The sequence below is a fragment of the Diorhabda sublineata genome, chromosome 9, assembly GCF_026230105.1.
Source record: "Diorhabda sublineata isolate icDioSubl1.1 chromosome 9, icDioSubl1.1, whole genome shotgun sequence".
NCBI lineage: Eukaryota > Metazoa > Arthropoda > Insecta > Coleoptera > Chrysomelidae > Diorhabda > Diorhabda sublineata.
In genome coordinates, this window is record NC_079482.1 from 10,614,983 (window position 1) to 10,637,353 (window position 22,371).

The window sequence follows — 22,371 nt, forward strand, 5'->3', positions numbered from 1 at the left end:
TGTCACTTTGTAATAATTGAAAATTTTCAAAGTCTATCTTCCTAATTTGAAGTCGAATTTCAACATTTTTCATATTTTTGAGTGAGATTGCACCTAACTTTGTCAGATATCATGGAATAACATCTATTGAAGCTCATTGAGGTCAACTGTCACTCTATGTTAATTGAAAATTTTCAAAGTCTATCTTCCTAATTTGAAGTCGAATTTCAACATTTCTCATATATTTGAAAGAGATTGCATCTAACTTTTTCAGATATCATCGAATAACATCGATTGAAGCCCATTGAGATCAACTGTCACTTTGTAATAATTGAAAATATTCAAAGTCTTTCTTCCTAATTTGAAGTCGATTTTCAACATTTTTCATATATTTGAGTGAGATTGCATCTAACTTTGTTAGATATCATCGAATAACATCCATTGGAGCCCATTGAGGTCAACTGTCACTTTGTAATAATTGAAAATTTCCAAAGTCTATCTTCCTAATTTGAAGTCGAATTTCAACATTTTTCATATATTTGAGTGAGATTGCATCTAACTTTGTCAGATATCATCGAATAACATCCATTGAAGCCCATTGAGGACAACTGTCACTTTGTGTTAATTGAAAACTTTCAAAGTCTATCTTCCTAATTTGAAGTCGAATTTCAACATTTCTCATATAATTGAGTGAATTTGCATCTAACTTTGTCAGATATCATCGAATAACATCCATTGGAGCCCATTGAGGTCAACTGTCACTTTGTAATAATTGAAAATTTTCAAAGTCTATATTCCTAATTTGAAGTCGAATTTCAACATTTCTCATATATTTGAGTGAAATTGCATCTAACTTTGTCAGATATCATCGAATAACATCCATTGAAGCCCATTGAGGTCAACTGTCACTTTGTAATAATTGAAAATTTTCAAAGTCTATCTTCCTAATTTGAAGTCGAATTTCAACATTTCTCATATATTTGAGTGAGTTTGTATCTAACTTTGTCAGATATCATCGAATAACATCCATTGAAGCCCATTGAGGTCAACTGTCACTTTGTGTTAATTGAAAATTTTCAAAGTCTATCTTCCTAATTTGAAGTCGAATTTCAACATTTCTCATATATTTGAGTGAGTTTGCATCCAACTTTGTCAGATATCATCGAATAACATCCATTGAAGCCCATTAAGGTCAACTGTCACTTTGTAATAATTGAAAATATTCAAAGTCTATCTTCCTAATATGAAGTCGAATTTCAACATGTCTTATATATTTGAGTGTGTTTGCATCTAACTTTGTCAGATATCATGGAATAATATCTATTGAAGCCCATTGAGGTCAACTGTCACTCTGTGTTAATTGAAAATTTTCAAAGTCTATCTTCCTAATTTGAAGTCGAATTCCAACATTTCTCATATATTTGAGTGAGTTTGCATCCAACTTTGTCAGATATCATCGAATAACATCCATTGAAGCCCATTGAGGTCAACTGTCACTTTGTAATAATTGAAAATTTTCAAAGTCTATCTTCCTAATTTGAAGTCGAATTTCAACATTTCTCATATATTTGAGTGAGTTTGCATCCAACTTTGTCAGATATCATCGAATAACATCCATTGAAGCCCATTAAGGTCAACTGTCACTTTTGTAATAATTGCAAATATTCAAAGTCTATCTTCCTAATATGAAGTCGAATTTCAACATGTCTTATATATTTGAGTGAGTTTGCATCTAACTTTGTCAGATATCATGGAATAACATCTATTGAAGCCCATTGAGGTCAACTGTCACTCTGTGTTAATTGAAAATTTTCAAAAACTATCTTCCTAATTTGAAGTCGAATTTCAACATTTCTCATATATTCGAGTGAGTTTGCATCCAACTTTGTCAGATATCATCGAATAACATCCATTGAAGCCTATTGAGGTCAACTGTCACTTTGTAATAATTGAGAATTTTCAAAGTCTATCTTCCTAATTTGAAGTCGAATTTCAACATGTCTTATATATTTGAGTGAGTTTGCATCTAACTTTGTCAGATATCATCGAATAACATCCATTGAAGCCCATTGAGGTCAACAGTCACTTTGTGTTAATTGAAAATTTTCAAAGTCTATCTTCCTAATTTGAAGTCGAATTTCAACATTTCTCATATATTTGAGTGAGTTTGCATCCAACTTTGTCAGATATCATAGAATAACATCCATTGAAGCCCATTAAGGTCAACTGTCACTTTGTAATAATTGAAAATTTTCAAAGTCTATCTTCCTAATTTGAAGTCGAATTTCAACATTTTTCATATTTTTGAGTGAGATTGCACCTAACTTTGTCAGATATCATGGAATAACATCTATTGAAGCTCATTGAGGTCAACTGTCACTCTATGTTAATTGAAAATTTTCAAAGTCTATCTTCCTAATTTGAAGTCGAATTTCAACATTTCTCATATATTTGAAAGAGATTGCATCTAACTTTTTCAGATATCATCGAATAACATCGATTGAAGCCCATTGAGATCAACTGTCACTTTGTAATAATTGAAAATATTTAAAGTCTTTCTTCCTAATTTGAAGTCGATTTTCAACATTTTTCATATATTTGAGTGAGATTGCATCTAACTTTGTCAGATATCATCGAATAACATCCATTGAAGCCCATTGAGGTCAACTGTCACTTTGTAATAATTGAAAATTTTCAAAGTCTATCTTCCTATTTTGAAGTCGAATTTCAACATTTTTCATATATTTGAGTGAGATTGCATCTAACTTTGTTAGATATCATCGAATAACATCCATTGGAGCCCATTGAGGTCAACTGTCACTTTGTAATAATTGAAAATTTCCAAAGTCTATCTTCCTAATTTGAAGTCGAATTTCAACATTTTTCATATATTTGAGTGAGATTGCATCTAACTTTGTCAGATATCATCGAATAACATCCATTGAAGCCCATTGAGGACAACTGTCACTTTGTGTTAATTGAAAAATTTCAAAGTCTATCTTCCTAATTTGAAGTCGAATTTCAACATTTCTCATATAATTGAGTGAATTTGCATCTAACTTTGTCAGATATCATCGAATAACATCCATTGGAGCCCATTGAGGTCAACTGTCACTTTGTAATAATTGAAAATTTTCAAAGTCTATCTTCCTAATTTGAAGTCGAATTTCAACATTTCTCATATATTTGAGTGAAATTGCATCTAACTTTGTCAGATATCATCGAATAACATCCATTGAAGCCCATTGAGGTCAACTGTCACTTTGTAATAATTGAAAATTTTCAAAGTCTATCTTCCTATTTTGAAGTCGAATTTCAACATTTTCCATATATTTGAGTGAGATTGCATCTAACTTTGTTATACATCATCGAAAAACATCCATTGGAGCCCATTGAGGTCAACTGTCACTTTGTAATAATTGAAAATATTCAAAGTCTATCTTCCTAATTTGAAGTCGAATTCCAACATTTTTCATATATTTGAGTGAGATTGCATCTAACTTTGTTAGATATCATCGAATAACATCCATTGGAGCCCATTGAGGTCAACTGTCACTTTGTAATAATTGAAAATTTTCAAAGTCTATCTTCCTAATTTGAAGTCAAATTTCAACATTTTTCATATATTTGAGTGAGATTGCATCTAACTTTGTCAGATATCATCGAATAACATCCATTGAAGCCCATTGAGGACAACTGTCACTTTGTGTTAATTGAAAACTTTCAAAGTCTATCTTCCTAATTTGAAGTCGAATTTCAACATTTCTCATATATTTGAGTGAGTTTGCATCTAACTTTGTCAGATATCATCGAATAACATCCATTGAAGCCCATTGAGGCCAACTGTCACTTTGTGTTAATTGAAAATTTTCAAAGTCTATCTTCCTAATTTGAAGTCGAATTTCAACATTTCTCATATATTTGAGTGAGTTTGCATCTAACTTTGTCAGATATCATCGAATAACATCCATTGAAGCCCATTGAGGTCAACTGTCACTTTGTGTTAATTGCAAATTTTCAAAGTCTATCTTCCTAATTTGAAGTCGAATTTCAACATTTCTCATATATTTGAGTGAGATTGCATCTAACTTTGTTAGATATCATCGAATAACATCCATTGAAGCCCATTGAGATCAACTGTCACTTTGTAATAATTGAAAATTTTCAAAGTCTATCTTCCTAATTTGAAGTCGAATTTCAACATTTCTCATATATTTGAGTGAGTTTGCATCTAACTTTGTCAGATATCATCGAATAACATCCATTGAAGCCCATTGAGGTCAACTGTCACTTTGTGTTAATTTAAAATTTTCAAAGTCTATCTTCCTAATTTGAAGTCGAATTTCAACATTTCTCATATATTGGAGTGAGATTGCATCTAACTTTGTCAGATATCATCGAATATTATCGATTGAAGCCCATTGAGGTCAACTGTCACTTTGTAATAATTAAAAATATTCAAAGTCTATCTTCCTAATTCGAAGTCGAATTTCAACATTTCTCATATATTTGAGTGAGTTTGCATCTAACTTTGTCAAATATCATCGAATAACATCCATTGAAGCCCATTGAGGTCAATTGTCACTTTGTGTTAATTGAAAACTTTCAAAGTCTATCTTCCTAATTTGAAGTCGAATTTCAACATTTCTCATATATTTGAGTGAGTTTGCATCTAACTTTGTCAGATATCATCGAATAACATCCATTGAAGCCCATTGAGGTCAACTGTCACTTTGTGTTAATTGAAAACTTTCAAAGTCTATCTTCCTAATTCGAAGTCGAATTTCAACATTTCTCATATATTTGAGTGAGTTTGCATCTAACTTTGTCAGATATCATCGAATAACATCCATTGAAGCCCATTGAGGTCAACTGTCACTTTGTGTTAATTTAAAATTTTCAAAGTCTATCTTCCTAATTTGAAGTCGAATTTCAACATTTCTCATATATTTGAGTGAGATTGCATCTAACTTTGTCAGATATCATCGAATAACATCCATTGAAGCCCATTGAGGTCAACTGTCACTTTGTAATAATTGAAAATTTTCAAAGTCTATCTTCCTATTTTGAAGTCGAATTTCAACATTTTCCATATATTTGAGTGAGATTGCATCTAACTTTGTTATATATCATCGAATAACATCCATTGGAGCCCATTGAGGTCAACTGTCACTTTGTAATAATTGAAAATTTTCAAAGTCTATCTTCCTAATTCGAAGTCGAATTTCAACATTTCTCATATATTTGAGTGAGTTTGCATCTAACTTTGTCAAATATCATCGAATAACATCCATTGAAGCCCATTGAGGTCAACTGTCACTTTGTAATAATTGAAAATTTTCAAAGTCTATCTTCCTAATTTGAAGTCGAACTTCAACATTTCTCATATATTTGAGTGAGTTTGCATCTAACGTTGTCAGATATCATCGAATAACATCCATTGAAGCCCATTGAGGTCAACTGTCACTTTGTGTTAATTGAAAATTTTCAAAGTCTATCTTCCTAATTTGAAGTCGAAGTTCAACATTTTTCATATATTTGAGTGAGATTGCATCTAACTTTGTCAGATATCATCGAATAACATCCATTGGAGCCCATTGATTTCAACTGTCACTTTGTAATAATTGAAAATTTTCAAAGTCTATCTTCCTAATTTGAAGTCGAATTTCAACATTTCTCATATATTTGAGTGAGTTTGCATCTATCTTTGTCAGATATCATCGAATAACATCCATTGAAGCCCATTGAGGTCAACTGTCACTTTGTAATAATTGAGAATTTTCAAAGTCTATCTTCCTAATTCGAAATCGAATTTCAACATTTTTCATATATTTGAGTGAGATTGCATCTAACTTTGTCAGATATCATCGAATAACATCCATTGAAGCCCATTGAGGACAACTGTCACTTTGTGTTAATTGAAAACTTTCAAAGTCTATCTTCCTAATTTGAAGTCGAATTTCAACATTTCTCATATATTTGAGTGAGATTGCATCTAACTTCGTTGGATATCATCGAATAACATCCATTGGAGCCCATTGAGGTCAACTGTCACTTTGTAATAATTGAAAATTTTCAAAGTCTATCTTCCTAATTCGAGGTCGAATTTCAACATTTCTCATATATTTGAGTGAGTTTGCATCTAACTTTGTTATATATCATCGAATAACATCCATTGGAGCCCATTGAGGTCAACTGTCACTTTGTAATAATTGAAAATATTCAAAGTCTATCTTCCTAATTTGAAGTCGAATTTCAACATTTTTCATATATTTGAGTGAGATTGCATCTAACTTTGATAGATATCATCGAATAACATCCATTGGAGCCCATTGAGGTCAACTGTCATTTTGTAATAATTGAAAATTTCCAAAGTCTATCTTCCTAATTTGAAGTCGAATTTCAACATTTCTCATATATTTGAGTGAGTTTGCATCTAAATTTGTCAGATATCATCGAATAACATCCATTGAAGCCCATTGAGGACAACTGTCACTTTGTGTTAATTGAAAACTTTCAAAGTCTATCTTCCTAATTTGAAGTCGAATTTCAACATTTTTCATATATTTGAGTGAGATTGCATCTAACTTTGATAGATATCATCGAATAACATCCATTGGAGCCCATTGAGGTCAACTGTCACTTTGTAATAATTGAAAATTTTCAAAGTCTATCTTCCTAATTCGAGGTCGAATTTCAACATTTCTCATATATTTGAGTGAGATTGCATCTAACTTTGTCAGATATCATCGAATAACATCCATTGAAGCCCATTGAGGACAACTGTCACTTTGTGTTAATTGAAAACTTTCAAAGTCTATCTTCCTAATTTGAAGTCGAATTTCAACATTTTTCATATATTTGAGTGAGATTGCATCTAACTTTGTTAGATATCATCGAATAACATCCATTGGAGCCCATTGAGGTCAACTGTCACTTTGTAATAATTGAAAATTTTCAAATTCTATCTTCCTAATTTGAAGTCGAATTTCAACATTTCTCATATATTTGAGTGAGTTTGCATCTAACTTTGTCAGATATCATCGAATAACATCCATTGAAGCCCATTGAGGTCAACTGTCACTTTGTGTTAATTTAAAATTTTCAAAGTCTATCTTCCTAATTTGAAGTCGAATTTCAACATTTCTCATATATTTGAGTGAGATTGCATCTAACTTTGTCAGATATCATCGAATAACATCGAATGAAGCCCATTGAGGTCAACTGTCACTTCGTAATAATTGAAAATTTTCAAAGTCTATCTTCCTAATTTGAAGTCGAATTTCAACATTTCTCATATATTTGAGTGAGATTGCATCTAACTTTGTTAGATATCATCGAATAACATCCATTGAAGCCCATTGAGATCAACTGTCACTTTGTAATAATTGAAAATTTTCAAAGTCTATCTTCCTAATTCGAAGTCGAATTTCAACATTTCTCATATATTTGAGTGAGTTTGCATCTAACTTTGTCAGATATCATCGAATAACATCCATTGAAGCCCATTGAGGTCAACTGTCACTTTGTAATAATTGAAAATTTTCAAAGTCTATCTTCCTATTTTAAAGTCGAATTTCAACATTTTCCATATATTTGAGTGAGATTGCATCTAACTTTGTTAGATATCATCGAATAACATCCATTGGAGCCCATTGAGGTCAACTGTCACTTTGTAATATCTGAAAATTTTCAAAGTCTATCTTCCTAATTTGAAGTCGAATTTCAACATTTCTCATATATTTGAGTGAAATTGCATCTAACTTTGTCAGATATCATCGAATAACATCCATTGAAGCCCATTGAGGTCAACTGTCACTTTGTAATAATTGAAAATTTTCAAAGTCTATCTTCCTATTTTGAAGTCGAATTTCAAGATTTTCCATATATTTGAGTGAGATTGCATCTAACTTTGTTATATATCATCGAATAACATCCATTGAAGCCCATTGAGGTCAACTGTCACTTTGTAATAATTGAAAATTTTCAAAGTCTATCTTCTTAATTTGAAGTCGAATTTCAACATTTCTCATATATTTGAGTGAAATTGCATCTAACTTTGTCAGATATCCTCGAATGACATCCATTGAAGCCCATTGAGGTCAACTGTCACTTTGTAATAATTGAAAATATTCAAAGTCTATCTTCCTAATTTGAAGTCGAATTTCAAAATTTTTCATATATTTGAGTGAGAATGCATCTAACTTTGTTAGATATCATCGAATAACATCCATTGGAGCCCATTGAGGTCAACTGTCACTTTGTTATAATTGAAAATTTCCAAAGTCTATCTTCCTAATTTGAAGTCGAATTTCAACATTTCTCATATATTTGAGTGAGATTGCATCTAACTTTGTCAGATATCATCGAATATTATCGATTGAAGCCCATTGAGGTCAACTGTCACTTTGTAATAATTAAAAATATTCAAAGTCTATGTTCCTAATTTGAAGTCGAATTTCAACATTTTTCATATATTTGAGTGAGATTGCATCTAACTTTGTTAGATATCATCGAATAACATCCATTGGAGCCCATTGAGGTCAACTGTCACTTTGTAATAATTGAAAATTTTCAAAGTCTATCTTCCTAATTTGAAGTCGAATTTCAACATTTCTCATATATTTGAGTGAAATTGCATCTAACTTTGTCAGATATCATCGAATAACATCCATTGAAGCCCATTGAGGTCAACTGTCACTTTGTAATAATTGAAAATTTTCAAAGTCTATCTTCCTATTTTGAAGTCGAATTTCAACATTTTCCATATATTTGAGTGAGATTGCATCTAACTTTGTTATATATCATCGAATAACATCCATTGGAGCCCATTGAGGTCAACTGTCACTTTGTAATAATTGAAAATTTTCAAAGTCTATCTTCCTAATTCGAAGTCGAATTTCAACATTTCTCATATATTTGAGTGAGTTTGCATCTAACTTTGTCAAATATCATCGAATAACATCCATTGAAGCCCATTGAGGTCAACTGTCACTTTGTAATAATTGAAAATTTTCAAAGTCTATCTTCCTAATTTGAAGTCGAACTTCAACATTTCTCATATATTTGAGTGAGTTTGCATCTAACGTTGTCAGATATCATCGAATAACATCCATTGAAGCCCATTGAGGTCAACTGTCACTTTGTGTTAATTGAAAATTTTCAAAGTCTATCTTCCTAATTTGAAGTCGAAGTTCAACATTTTTCATATATTTGAGTGAGATTGCATCTAACTTTGTCAGATATCATCGAATAACATCCATTGGAGCCCATTGATTTCAACTGTCACTTTGTAATAATTGAAAATTTTCAAAGTCTATCTTCCTAATTTGAAGTCGAATTTCAACATTTCTCATATATTTGAGTGAGTTTGCATCTATCTTTGTCAGATATCATCGAATAACATCCATTGAAGCCCATTGAGGTCAACTGTCACTTTGTAATAATTGAGAATTTTCAAAGTCTATCTTCCTAATTCGAAATCGAATTTCAACATTTTTCATATATTTGAGTGAGATTGCATCTAACTTTGTCAGATATCATCGAATAACATCCATTGAAGCCCATTGAGGACAACTGTCACTTTGTGTTAATTGAAAACTTTCAAAGTCTATCTTCCTAATTTGAAGTCGAATTTCAACATTTCTCATATATTTGAGTGAGATTGCATCTAACTTCGTTGGATATCATCGAATAACATCCATTGGAGCCCATTGAGGTCAACTGTCACTTTGTAATAATTGAAAATTTTCAAAGTCTATCTTCCTAATTCGAGGTCGAATTTCAACATTTCTCATATATTTGAGTGAGTTTGCATCTAACTTTGTTATATATCATCGAATAACATCCATTGGAGCCCATTGAGGTCAACTGTCACTTTGTAATAATTGAAAATATTCAAAGTCTATCTTCCTAATTTGAAGTCGAATTTCAACATTTTTCATATATTTGAGTGAGATTGCATCTAACTTTGATAGATATCATCGAATAACATCCATTGGAGCCCATTGAGGTCAACTGTCATTTTGTAATAATTGAAAATTTCCAAAGTCTATCTTCCTAATTTGAAGTCGAATTTCAACATTTCTCATATATTTGAGTGAGTTTGCATCTAAATTTGTCAGATATCATCGAATAACATCCATTGAAGCCCATTGAGGACAACTGTCACTTTGTGTTAATTGAAAACTTTCAAAGTCTATCTTCCTAATTTGAAGTCGAATTTCAACATTTTTCATATATTTGAGTGAGATTGCATCTAACTTTGATAGATATCATCGAATAACATCCATTGGAGCCCATTGAGGTCAACTGTCACTTTGTAATAATTGAAAATTTTCAAAGTCTATCTTCCTAATTCGAGGTCGAATTTCAACATTTCTCATATATTTGAGTGAGATTGCATCTAACTTTGTCAGATATCATCGAATAACATCCATTGAAGCCCATTGAGGACAACTGTCACTTTGTGTTAATTGAAAACTTTCAAAGTCTATCTTCCTAATTTGAAGTCGAATTTCAACATTTTTCATATATTTGAGTGAGATTGCATCTAACTTTGTTAGATATCATCGAATAACATCCATTGGAGCCCATTGAGGTCAACTGTCACTTTGTAATAATTGAAAATTTTCAAATTCTATCTTCCTAATTTGAAGTCGAATTTCAACATTTCTCATATATTTGAGTGAGTTTGCATCTAACTTTGTCAGATATCATCGAATAACATCCATTGAAGCCCATTGAGGTCAACTGTCACTTTGTGTTAATTTAAAATTTTCAAAGTCTATCTTCCTAATTTGAAGTCGAATTTCAACATTTCTCATATATTTGAGTGAGATTGCATCTAACTTTGTCAGATATCATCGAATAACATCCATTGAAGCCCATTGAGGACAACTGTCACTTTGTGTTAATTGAAAACTTTCAAAGTCTATCTTCCTAATTTGAAGTCGAATTTCAACATTTTTCATATATTTGAGTGAGATTGCATCTAACTTTGATAGATATCATCGAATAACATCCATTGGAGCCCATTGAGGTCAACTGTCACTTTGTAATAATTGAAAATTTTCAAAGTCTATCTTCCTAATTCGAGGTCGAATTTCAACATTTCTCATATATTTGAGTGAGATTGCATCTAACTTTGTCAGATATCATCGAATAACATCCATTGAAGCCCATTGAGGACAACTGTCACTTTGTGTTAATTGAAAACTTTCAAAGTCTATCTTCCTAATTTGAAGTCGAATTTCAACATTTTTCATATATTTGAGTGAGATTGCATCTAACTTTGTTAGATATCATCGAATAACATCCATTGGAGCCCATTGAGGTCAACTGTCACTTTGTAATAATTGAAAATTTTCAAATTCTATCTTCCTAATTTGAAGTCGAATTTCAACATTTCTCATATATTTGAGTGAGTTTGCATCTAACTTTGTCAGATATCATCGAATAACATCCATTGAAGCCCATTGAGGTCAACTGTCACTTTGTGTTAATTTAAAATTTTCAAAGTCTATCTTCCTAATTTGAAGTCGAATTTCAACATTTCTCATATATTTGAGTGAGATTGCATCTAACTTTGTCAGATATCATCGAATAACATCGAATGAAGCCCATTGAGGTCAACTGTCACTTCGTAATAATTGAAAATTTTCAAAGTCTATCTTCCTAATTTGAAGTCGAATTTCAACATTTCTCATATATTTGAGTGAGATTGCATCTAACTTTGTTAGATATCATCGAATAACATCCATTGAAGCCCATTGAGATCAACTGTCACTTTGTAATAATTGAAAATTTTCAAAGTCTATCTTCCTAATTCGAAGTCGAATTTCAACATTTCTCATATATTTGAGTGAGTTTGCATCTAACTTTGTCAGATATCATCGAATAACATCCATTGAAGCCCATTGAGGTCAACTGTCACTTTGTAATAATTGAAAATTTTCAAAGTCTATCTTCCTATTTTAAAGTCGAATTTCAACATTTTCCATATATTTGAGTGAGATTGCATCTAACTTTGTTAGATATCATCGAATAACATCCATTGGAGCCCATTGAGGTCAACTGTCACTTTGTAATATCTGAAAATTTTCAAAGTCTATCTTCCTAATTTGAAGTCGAATTTCAACATTTCTCATATATTTGAGTGAAATTGCATCTAACTTTGTCAGATATCATCGAATAACATCCATTGAAGCCCATTGAGGTCAACTGTCACTTTGTAATAATTGAAAATTTTCAAAGTCTATCTTCCTATTTTGAAGTCGAATTTCAAGATTTTCCATATATTTGAGTGAGATTGCATCTAACTTTGTTATATATCATCGAATAACATCCATTGAAGCCCATTGAGGTCAACTGTCACTTTGTAATAATTGAAAATTTTCAAAGTCTATCTTCTTAATTTGAAGTCGAATTTCAACATTTCTCATATATTTGAGTGAAATTGCATCTAACTTTGTCAGATATCCTCGAATGACATCCATTGAAGCCCATTGAGGTCAACTGTCACTTTGTAATAATTGAAAATATTCAAAGTCTATCTTCCTAATTTGAAGTCGAATTTCAAAATTTTTCATATATTTGAGTGAGAATGCATCTAACTTTGTTAGATATCATCGAATAACATCCATTGGAGCCCATTGAGGTCAACTGTCACTTTGTTATAATTGAAAATTTCCAAAGTCTATCTTCCTAATTTGAAGTCGAATTTCAACATTTCTCATATATTTGAGTGAGATTGCATCTAACTTTGTCAGATATCATCGAATATTATCGATTGAAGCCCATTGAGGTCAACTGTCACTTTGTAATAATTAAAAATATTCAAAGTCTATGTTCCTAATTTGAAGTCGAATTTCAACATTTTTCATATATTTGAGTGAGATTGCATCTAACTTTGTTAGATATCATCGAATAACATCCATTGGAGCCCATTGAGGTCAACTGTCACTTTGTAATAATTGAAAATTTTCAAAGTCTATCTTCCTAATTTGAAGTCGAATTTCAACATTTCTCATATATTTGAGTGAAATTGCATCTAACTTTGTCAGATATCATCGAATAACATCCATTGAAGCCCATTGAGGTCAACTGTCACTTTGTAATAATTGAAAATTTTCAAAGTCTATCTTCCTATTTTGAAGTCGAATTTCAACATTTTCCATATATTTGAGTGAGATTGCATCTAACTTTGTTATATATCATCGAATAACATCCATTGGAGCCCATTGAGGTCAACTGTCACTTTGTAATAATTGAAAATTTTCAAAGTCTATCTTCCTAATTCGAAGTCGAATTTCAACATTTCTCATATATTTGAGTGAGTTTGCATCTAACTTTGTCAAATATCATCGAATAACATCCATTGAAGCCCATTGAGGTCAACTGTCACTTCGTAATAATTGAAAATTTTCAAAGTCTATCTTCCTAATTTGAAGTCGAATTTCAACATTTCTCATATATTTGAGTGAGATTGCATCTAACTTTGTTAGATATCATCGAATAACATCCATTGAAGCCCATTGAGATCAACTGTCACTTTGTAATAATTGAAAATTTTCAAAGTCTATCTTCCTAATTCGAAGTCGAATTTCAACATTTCTCATATATTTGAGTGACTTTGCATCTAACTTTGTCAGATATCATCGAATAACATCCATTGAAGCCCATTGAGGTCAACTGTCACTTTGTAATAATTGAAAATTTTCAAAGTCTATCTTCCTATTTTGAAGTCGAATTTCAACATTTTCCATATATTTGAGTGAGATTGCATCTAACTTTGGTAGATATCATCGAATGACATCTATTGAAGCCCATTGAGGTCAACTGTCACTTTGTAATAATTGAAAATATCAAAGTCTATCTTCCTAATTTGAAGTCGAATTTCAAAATTTTTCATATATTTGAGTGAGATTGCATCTAACTTTGTTATATATCATCGAATAACATCCATTGGAGCCCATTGAGGTCAACTGTCACTTTGTAATAATTGAAAATTTTCAAAGTCTATCTTCTTAATTTGAAGTCGAATTTCAACATTTCTCATATATTTGAGTGAAATTGCATCTAACTTTGTCAGATATCCTCGAATGACATCCATTGAAGCCCATTGAGGTCAACTGTCACTTTGTAATAATTGAAAATATCAAAGTCTATCTTCCTAACTTGAAGTCGAATTTCAAAATTTTTCATATATTTGAGTGAGATTGCATCTAACTTTGTTAGATATCATCGAATAACATCCATTGGAGCCCATTGAGGTCAACTGTCACTTTGTTATAATTGAAAATTTCCAAAGTCTATCTTCCTAATTTGAAGTCGAATTTCAACATTCCTCATATATTTGAGTGAGTTTGCATCTAACTTTGTCAGATATCATCGAATAACATCCATTGAAGCCCATTGAGGTCAACTGTCACTTTGTGTTAATTTAAAATTTTCAAAGTCTATCTTCCTAATTTGAAGTCGAATTTCAACATTTCTCATATATTTGAGTGAGATTGCATCTAACTTTGTCAGATATCATCGAATATTATCGATTGAAGCCCATTGAGGTCAACTGTCACTTTGTAATAATTAAAAATATTCAAAGTCTATGTTCCTAATTTGAAGTCGAATTTCAACATTTTTCATATATTTGAGTGAGATTGCATCTAACTTTGTTAGATATCATCGAATAACATCCATTGGAGCCCATTGAGGTCAACTGTCACTTTGTAATAATTGAAAATTTTCAAAGTCTATCTTCCTAATTTGAAGTCGAATTTCAACATTTCTCATATATTTGAGTGAAATTGCATCTAACTTTGTCAGATATCATCGAATAACATCCATTGAAGCCCATTGAGGTCAACTGTCACTTTGTAATAATTGAAAATTTTCAAAGTCTATCTTCCTATTTTGAAGTCGAATTTCAACATTTTCCATATATTTGAGTGAGATTGCATCTAACTTTGTTATATATCATCGAATAACATCCATTGGAGCCCATTGAGGTCAACTGTCACTTTGTAATAATTGAAAATTTTCAAAGTCTATCTTCCTAATTCGAAGTCGAATTTCAACATTTCTCATATATTTGAAAGAGTTTGCATCTAACTTTGTCAAATATCATCGAATAACATCCATTGAAGCCCATTGAGGTCAACTGTCACTTTGTAATAATTGAAAATTTTCAAAGTCTATCTTCCTAATTTGAAGTCGAACTTCAACATTTCTCATATATTTGAGTGAGTTTGCATCTAACGTTGTCAGATATCATCGAATAACATCCATTGAAGCCCATTGAGGTCAACTGTCACTTTGTGTTAATTGAAAATTTTCAAAGTCTATCTTCCTAATTTGAAGTCGAATTTCAACATTTCTCATATATTTGAGTGAGATTGCATCTAACTTTGTCAGATATCATCGAATAACATCCATTGGAGCCCATTGATTTCAACTGTCACTTTGTAATAATTGAAAATTTTCAAAGTCTATCTTCCTAATTTGAAGTCGAATTTCAACATTTCTCATATATTTGAGTGAGTTTGCATCTAACTTTGTCAGATATCATCGAATAACATCCATTGAAGCCCATTGAGGTCAACTGTCACTTTGTAATAATTGAGAATTTTCAAAGTCTATCTTCCTAATTCGAAGTCGAATTTCAACATTTTTCATATATTTGAGTGAGATTGCATCTAACTTTGTCAGATATCATCGAATAACATCCATTGAAGCCCATTGAGGACAACTGTCACTTTGTGTTAATTGAAAACTTTCAAAGCCTATCTTCCTAGTTTTAAGTCGAATTTCAACATTTCTCATATATTTGAGTGAGATTGCATCTAACTTCTTTGGATATCATCGAATAACATCCATTGGAGCCCATTGAGGTCAACTGTCACTTTGTAATAATTGAAAATTTTCAAAGTCTATCTTCCTAATTCGAGGTCGAATTTCAACATTTCTCATATATTTGAGTGAGTTTGCATCTAACTTTGTTATATATCATCGAATAACATCCATTGGAGCCCATTGAGGTCAACTGTCACTTTGTAATAATTGAAAATATTCAAAGTCTATCTTCCTAATTTGAAGTCGAATTTCAACATTTTTCATATATTTGAGTGAGATTGCATCTAACTTTGATAGATATCATCGAATAACATCCATTGGAGCCCATTGAGGTCAACTGTCACTTTGTAATAATTGAAAACTTTCAAAGTCTATCTTCCTAATTTGAAGTCGAATTTCAACATTTCTCATATATTTGAGTGAGTTTGCATCTAACTTTGTCAGATATCATCGAATAACATCCATTGAAGCCCATTGAGATCAACTGTCACTTTGTAATAATTGAAAATTTTCAAAGTCTATCTTCCTAATTCGAGGTCGAATTTCAACATTTCTCATATATTTGAGTGAGTTTGCATCTAACTTTGTTATATATCATCGAATAACAGCCATTGGAGCCCATTGAGGTCAACTGTCACTTTGTAATAATTGAAAATATTCAAAGTCTATCTTCCTAATTTGAAGTCGAATTTCAACATTTCTCATATATTTGAGTGAGTTTGCATCTAACTTTGTCAGATATCATCGAATAACATCCATTGAAGCCCATTGAGGTCAACTGTCACTTTGTGTTAATTTAAAATTTTCAAAGTCTATCTTCCTAATTTGAAGTCGGATTTCAACATTTCTCATATATTTGAGTGAGATTGCATCTAACTTTGTCAGATATCATCGAATAACATCGATTGAAGCCCATTGAGGTCAACTGTCACTTCGTAATAATTGAAAATTTTCAAAGTCTATCTTCCTAATTTGAAGTCGAATTCCAACATTTCTCATATATTTGAGTGAGTTTGCATCTAACTTTGTTATATATCATCGAATAACAGCCATTGGAGCCCATTGAGGTCAACTGTCACTTTGTAATAATTGAAAATATTCAAAGTCTATCTTCATAATTTGAAGTCGAATTTCAACATTTCTCATATATTTGAGTGAGTTTGCATCTAACTTTGTCAGATATCATCGAATAACATCCATTGAAGCCCATTGAGGTCAACTGTCACTTTGTGTTAATTTAAAATTTTCAAAGTCTATCTTCCTTATTTGAAGTCGGATTTCAACATTTCTCATATATTTGAGTGAGATTGCATCTAACTTTGTCAGATATCATCGAATAACATCGATTGAAGCCCATTGAGGTCAACTCTCACTTCGTAATAATTGAAAATTTTCAAAGTCTATCTTCCTAATTTGAAGTCGAATTTCAACATTTCTCATATATTTGAGTGAGATTGCATCTAACTTTGTTAGATATCATCGAATAACATCCATTGAAGCCCATTGAGATCAACTGTCACTTTGTAATAATTGAAAATTTTCAAAGTCTATCTTCCTAATTCGAAGTCGAATTTCAACATTTCTCATATATTTGAGTGAGTTTGCATCTAACTTTGTTATATATCATCGAATAACAGCCATTGGAGCCCATTGAGGTCAACTGTCACTTTGTAATAATTGAAAATATTCAAAGTCTATCTTCCTAATTTGAAGTCGAATTTCAACATTTCTCATATATTTGAGTGAGTTTGCATCTAACTTTGTCAGATATCATCGAATAACATCCATTGAAGCCCATTGAGGTCAACTGTCACTTTGTGTTAATTTAAAATTTTCAAAGTCTATCTTCCTAATTTGAAGTCGGATTTCAACATTTCTCATATATTTGAGTGAGATTGCATCTAACTTTGTCAGATATCATCGAATAACATCGATTGAAGCCCATTGAGGTCAACTGTCACTTCGTAATAATTGAAAATTTTCAAAGTCTATCTTCCTAATTTGAAGTCGAATTCCAACATTTCTCATATATTTGAGTGAGTTTGCATCTAACTTTGTTATATATCATCGAATAACAGCCATTGGAGCCCATTGAGGTCAACTGTCACTTTGTAATAATTGAAAATATTCAAAGTCTAACTTCATAATTTGAAGTCGAATTTCAACATTTCTCATATATTTGAGTGAGTTTGCATCTAACTTTGTCAGATATCATCGAATAACATCCATTGAAGCCCATTGAGGTCAACTGTCACTTTGTGTTAATTTAAAATTTTCAAAGTCTATCTTCCTTATTTGAAGTCGGATTTCAACATTTCTCATATATTTGAGTGAGATTGCATCTAACTTTGTCAGATATCATCGAATAACATCGATTGAAGCCCATTGAGGTCAACTGTCACTTCGTAATAATTGAAAATTTTCAAAGTCTATCTTCCTAATTTGAAGTCGAATTTCAACATTTCTCATATATTTGAGTGAGATTGCATCTAACTTTGTTAGATATCATCGAATAACATCCATTGAAGCCCATTGAGATCAACTGTCACTTTGTAATAATTGAAAATTTTCAAAGTCTATCTTCCTAATTCGAAGTCGAATTTCAACATTTCTCATATATTTGAGTGAGTTTGCATCTAACTTTGTCAGATATCATCGAATAACATCCATTGAAGCCCATTGAGGTCAACTGTCACTTTGTAATAATTGAAAATTTTCAAAGTCTATCTTCCTAATTTGAAGTCGAATTTCAACATTTCTCATATATTTGAGTGAGTTTGCATCTAACTTTGTCAGATATCATCGAATAACATCCATTGAAGCCCATTGAGGTCAACTGTCACTTTGTGTTAATTTAAAATTTTCAAAGTCTATCTTCCTAATTTGAAGTCGAATTTCAACATTTCTCATATATTTGAGTGAGATTGCATCTAACTTTGTTATATATCATCGAATAACATCCATTGGAGCCCATTGAGGTCAACTGTCACTTTGTAATAATTGAAAATTTTCAAAGTCTATCTTCCTAATTTGAAGTCGAATTTCAACATTTTTCATATATTTGAGTGAGATTGCATCTAACTTTGTTAGATATCATCGAATAACATCCATTGGAGCCCATTGAGGTCAACTGTCACTTTGTAATAATTGAAAATTTTCAAAGTCTATCTTCCTAATTTGAAGTCGAATTTCAACATTTCTCATATATTTGAAGGAAATTGCATCTAACTTTGTCAGATATCATCGAATAACATCCATTGAAGCCCATTAAGGTCAACTGTCACTTTGTAATAATTGAAAACTTTCAAAGTCTATCTTCCTAATATGAAGTCGAACTTCAACATTTCTCATATATTTGAGTGAGTTTGCATCTAACGTTGTCAGATATCATCGAATAACATCAATTGAAGCCCATTGAGGTCAACTGTCACTTTGTGTTAATTGAAAATTTTCAAAGTCTATCTTCCTAATTTGAAGTCGAATTTCAACATTTTTCATATATTTGAGTGAGATTGCATCTAACTTTGTCAGATATCATCGAATAACATCCATTGGAGCCCATTGATTTCAACTGTCACTTTGTAATAATTGAAAATTTTCAAAGTCTATCTTCCTAATTTGAAGTCGAATTTCAACATTTCTCATATATTTGAGTGAGTTTGCATCTAACTTTGTCAGATATCATCGAATAACATCCATTGAAGCCCATTGAGGTCAACTGTCACTTTGTGTTAACTTAAAATTTTCAAAGTCTATCTTCCTAATTCGAAGTCGAATTTCAACATTTTTCATATATTTGAGTGAGATTGCATCTAACTTTGTCAGATATCATCGAATAACATCCATTGAAGCCCATTGAGGACAACTGTCACTTTGTGTTAATTGAAAACTTTCAAAGTCTATCTTCCTAATTTTAAGTCGAATTTCAACATTTCTCATATATTTGAGTGAGATTGCATCTAACTTCGTTGGATATCATCGAATAACATCCATTGGAGCCCATTGAGGTCAACTGTCACTTTGTAATAATTGAAAATTTTCAAAGTCTATCTTCCTAATTTGAAGTCGAATTTCAACATTTCTCATATATTTGAGTGAGTTTGCATCTAACTTTGTCAGATATCATCGAATAACATCCATTGAAGCCCATTGAGATCAACTGTCACTTTGTAATAATTGAAAATTTTCAAAGTCTATCTTCCTAATTCGAGGTCGAATTTCAACATTTCTCATATATTTGAGTGAGTTTGCATCTAACTTTGTTATATATCATCGAATAACATCCATTGGAGCCCATTTAGGTCAACTGTCACTTTGTAATAATTGAAAATATTCAAAGTCTATCTTCCTAATTTGAAGTCGAATTTCAACATTTCTCATACATTTGAGTGAGTTTGCATCTAACTTTGTCAGATATCATCGAATAACATCCATTGAAGCCCATTGAGGTCAACTGTCACTTTGTGTTAATTTAAAATTTTCAAAGTCTATCTTCCTAATTTGAAGTCGAATTTCAACATTTCTCATATATTTGAGTGAGATTGCATCTAACTTTGTTATATATCATCGAATAACATCCATTGGAGCCCATTGAGGTCAACTGTCACTTTGTAATAATTGAAAATTTTCAAAGTCTATCTTCCTAATTTGAAGTCGAACTTCAACATTTCTCATATATTTGAGTGAGTTTGCATCTAACGTTGTCAGATATCATCGAATAACATCAATTGAAGCCCATTGAGGTCAACTGTCACTTTGTGTTAATTGAAAATTTTCAAAGTCTATCTTCCTAATTTGAAGTAGAATTTCAACATTTTTCATATATTTGAGTGAGATTGCATCTAACTTTGTCAGATATCATCGAATAACATCCATTGGAGCCCATTGATTTCAACTGTCACTTTGTAATAATTGAAAATTTTCAAAGTCTATCTTCCTAATTTGAAGTCGAATTTCAACATTTCTCATATATTTGAGTGAGTTTGCATCTAACTTTGTCAGATATCATCGAATAACATCCATTGAAGCCCATTGAGGTCAACTGTCACTTTGTGTTAATTTAAAATTTTCAAAGTCTATCTTCCTAATTTGAAGTCGAATTTCAACATTTCTCATATATTTGAGTGAGATTGCATCTAACTTTGTTATATATCATCGAATAACATCCATTGGAGCCCATTGAGGTCAACTGTCACTTTGTAATAATTGAAAATTTTCAAAGTCTATCTTCCTAATTTGAAGTCGAATTTCAACATTTCTCATATATTTGAGTGAGTTTGCATCTAACTTTGTCAGATATCATCGAATAACATCCATTGAAGCCCATTGAGGTCAACTGTCACTTTGTGTTAATTTAAAATTTTCAAAGTCTATCTTCCTAATTTGAAGTCGAATTTCAACATTTCTCATATATTTGAGTGAGATTGCATCTAACTTTGTTATATATCATCGAATAACATCCATTGGAGCCCATTGAGGTCAACTGTCACTTTGTAATAATTGAAAATTTTCAAAGTCTATCTTCCTAATTTGAAGTCGAATTTCAACATTTTTCATATATTTGAGTGAGATTGCATCTAACTTTGTTAGATATCATCGAATAACATCCATTGGAGCCCATTGAGGTCAACTGTCACTTTGTAATAATTGAAAATTTTCAAAGTCTATCTTCCTAATTTGAAGTCGAATTTCAACATTTCTCATATATTTGAAGGAAATTGCATCTAACTTTGTCAGATATCATCGAATAACATCCATTGAAGCCCATTAAGGTCAACTGTCACTTTGTAATAATTGAAAACTTTCAAAGTCTATCTTCCTAATATGAAGTCGAACTTCAACATTTCTCATATATTTGAGTGAGTTTGCATCTAACGTTGTCAGATATCATCGAATAACATCAATTGAAGCCCATTGAGGTCAACTGTCACTTTGTGTTAATTGAAAATTTTCAAAGTCTATCTTCCTAATTTGAAGTCGAATTTCAACATTTTTCATATATTTGAGTGAGATTGCATCTAACTTTGTCAGATATCATCGAATAACATCCATTGGAGCCCATTGATTTCAACTGTCACTTTGTAATAATTGAAAATTTTCAAAGTCTATCTTCCTAATTTGAAGTCGAATTTCAACATTTCTCATATATTTGAGTGAGTTTGCATCTAACTTTGTCAGATATCATCGAATAACATCCATTGAAGCCCATTGAGGTCAACTGTCACTTTGTGTTAAATTAAAATTTTCAAAGTCTATCTTCCTAATTCGAAGTCGAATTTCAACATTTTTCATATATTTGAGTGAGATTGCATCTAACTTTGTCAGATATCATCGAATAACATCCATTGAAGCCCATTGAGGACAACTGTCACTTTGTGTTAATTGAAAACTTTCAAAGTCTATCTTCCTAATTTTAAGTCGAATTTCAACATTTCTCATATATTTGAGTGAGATTGCATCTAACTTCGTTGGATATCATCGAATAACATCCATTGGAGCCCATTGAGGTCAACTGTCACTTTGTAATAATTGAAAATTTTC